We start from the raw sequence: 2,954 nt of genomic DNA, 5'->3' as shown, positions 1-2,954 counted from the left end.
CCTCTAATACTCTGGGTGCTAGGTGAAGGGTTTAGCGAACAATAAATAAAACAGAAGTCATTGTGAGGGGCGGGAATAGCGTCACGCTGCTGCACCTCCCTGTTGGAAGGGTCCTCTGGCATTAAGGGTGACAAGATGCAAGGCTAAGAGACAGGGTTTCCCACCTGAAGCTAAAGTGATGAAAAATTAGCACTAATTGGTGACTACTCCCTGAGCCCGCAGTTAAGAGCATCATAGGTGACGGGTCACTTGCTTATTTAGTTTTTATTTTTGAAAGCCAAATTCTGGAAGAATCAGCCCCCAAATGGTAACTCATAGCTCTCTCCATCCTCCCTCGTGCCACCTCAGAGAAATGCTGTTCTGGATCAGCCTGGTTCTGGACTCCTGCTTCACTTATTACTCTGGGTTTCTCTTCTATTCCCACGCCACGAAGATGGACAGTAACAAGAGCTGCCCCACCTTAGTAAAATATCACCATCTCCCAATTCTCCAGACTGATCAAAAAGTCCTGTACTTGGGGCTGGAGAGAGGGCTCGGTGGTTAAGAGCTTTTGTTGACTTGGCAGAGGACCAGCATTCGGTTCCCGGCATCCACATGGTACCCACAACCATCTGTAACGCCAGTTCTAAATGATCCAATGTGTTCTTCCGGCCTCTGCAGGTACTGCAGCCTTGTGATACATAGAGACACAAGTAGGCAAAACACCCAGATACATTTAAAAAAAAACAAAAAGGCCTATGTTGTTTTTATTCAGGCCTGAAGTGGCAATATAAATCTGCTTTGCTTTAAGTATTTTGTTTTTTATTGTCTGATTTTTAATTTCTTCCTGGAATTGCCTGATCCTGCAGCTAAGAGGGATCTTAGGAAGAAAGAGACATATGAAACATTTTGGTTTCTCTTGGTAACACAATCCATTTGGGTTTCCATAGCAGGGTAGCACAGTCTCGGTACTTATAAACACGAAATTTGATTTCTTACAGTCCTATAAACTGGCAAGCCCAAATCAGCACTCAGCCAGATCCATTGTGTGGCGAGGGCCAGCTTCTTGACACACATGGGTGTCTTTCCGCTATTCCCTTACACCGCAGAAGTCAAGGAGCCTTCTGGGATACCGATTGTAATGGCACTAAGCCCATTCATGAGAATTTCACTGTCTTGGCTTAATCAGCTCTTACAAACATAATTTCTATTTTGTTTGTTTGAAACGGGATTTTTCTGTGCAGACCTGGCTGTTCTGGAACTTATTCTGTAGACCAGGCTGACTTGGAACCCTGCTTGTCTCTGCCTCCTGAGTACTGTGGTTAAAGGTATGTGCCACTATGCCTGTCTTAAAAGCCCTGCTTCTAAATGCAGCAGCCTTTGTGATTAAGCTTCAAAACGTGAAATTTGGGGATACACACTTAGTATTAAGCATCTGATTTCTTTTCTGCTTTAATGGGCCATTTTTTTTATATGTTCATTTCTTGCTTCTAAAGTACTCTTTGGGGATATGCTTAGCTTGGGATTCTTTGCCATAGCCCTCAACCATTACACAAGTACAACCAACCATGTTCAGTGGTTTCCCCTCTTGATCAGTTTTACAGAGGCATACTCATACTTTCTTGTTGTCATCTACTTTACTTAGGTTGATTTAACGCTCAGTGCAAAGGGCCTCTACTATCATTTTGGATGTAATTGGCCCCCATAATCTCATAGCAAGTGAGGGAGTGGCACTATTAGGAGGTGTGGCTTGTTGGAGTGGGTGTGGCCTTGTTGGAGGAAGTGTGTCACCGTGGGGGTGGGCTTGAGGTTTCCTATACTCAGGATACTGCCCAGTGTGTTAGTCAACTTCCTGTTGCCTGCAAGACGTAGCTCTATCAGCGCCAGCACCGCATTGCACACCACCGTGCTCCTCATCATGATAATGGACCAAACCACTGAAACTGTTATGTGAGCCACCCTGATTAAAATCTTCTTTATAATAGTTGCCGTGGTAATGGAGTCTCTTCACAGCAATAAATAGCCTAACTATGATATATATGATATGTATATAATTATTATATATATATGGTAGTTATATATGCTGATCACAACTGGGTACAAGCACAGAAGATGGGCTTGGCAGTTAACTAAGGCTTTAGCAGCCTTACAGATGCCATATGCTTGGCCATTGTGGATGAAGGCAGTCTTCATCACTTCTTGTAAAGCAGTATTAATGTCCTGACACCTCCAACAACCACGTCTTCCTTGGCCATGGAGGTGGATTATTTGTGAGGCCAAATCCTGAACATATCTGAGCCTCTGACCCCAATGGAGCAAGGAAAAAAAATGATAAACCCAAACCGAGGATACGGGAAGAAACATTTGGAAACCTGGTACTTTGTCAATGAACTAAAATCTGTCATTGAAAAGGAGAGTTTGAACGGAGGTACCCTGCGTGAGTGGGAAATACTGCCCTGAGAAGCCGCGGGTTGCTAATAAAAAGTCCTAGTTTGGGTATAAGCAACCTCCCTATGAGCTGTGGGCCAGGAAAGTCCCAGGGGCTCCCCAAACAAGACAGGCTATTGCCATTGCCCCCCATTGTTCACCAGAATTAGATGGCAACACCATACTTCGGTTGATTTCTTTAGACTCCATTCTGTTTCCGTGAAAAGATGCCCTCCACCGGGGTTAGTCAAATTCTAGAAAAACCGATTTGACAAATTCAGACAAAACTGTCAGTTAGAAAAGGAAGATCTTTAGGGCCTTAACCTCTGAATTTCACTTTCAGTGGGCATGCAGTGGGGGTGGGGGGCGCGGTTGACTATGTCATGATTGCTCTCAAGAATGTGAGCTTGTCAAATGATTATTAATGAGTCATGAATTATTACCCCATCTAAGCATTTCGTGTTGTGAGGTGGCACTTTATGGCACTGTGATAAATCAGGAAAAAAAATGCATGCTGCTCCCAAGAGCCCCTGGAACGTTACTCGCAT

The 2,954-nt window shown here is 44.0% G+C and overlaps 1 pseudogene; it reads right to left on the bottom strand.

The window, feature by feature from the left end:
- Positions 1-1,456: 1,456 nt before the first annotated feature.
- Positions 1,457-2,234, bottom strand: LOC106144332 (annotated as a pseudogene).
- Between the last annotated feature and the right edge of the window lie 720 nt (positions 2,235-2,954).

The sequence above is a fragment of the Microtus ochrogaster genome, unplaced genomic scaffold (assembly GCF_000317375.1).
Source record: "Microtus ochrogaster isolate Prairie Vole_2 unplaced genomic scaffold, MicOch1.0 UNK8, whole genome shotgun sequence".
Classification (NCBI taxonomy): Eukaryota; Metazoa; Chordata; class Mammalia; order Rodentia; family Cricetidae; genus Microtus; species Microtus ochrogaster.
This window is presented reverse-complemented; position numbering and strand designations above follow the sequence as displayed.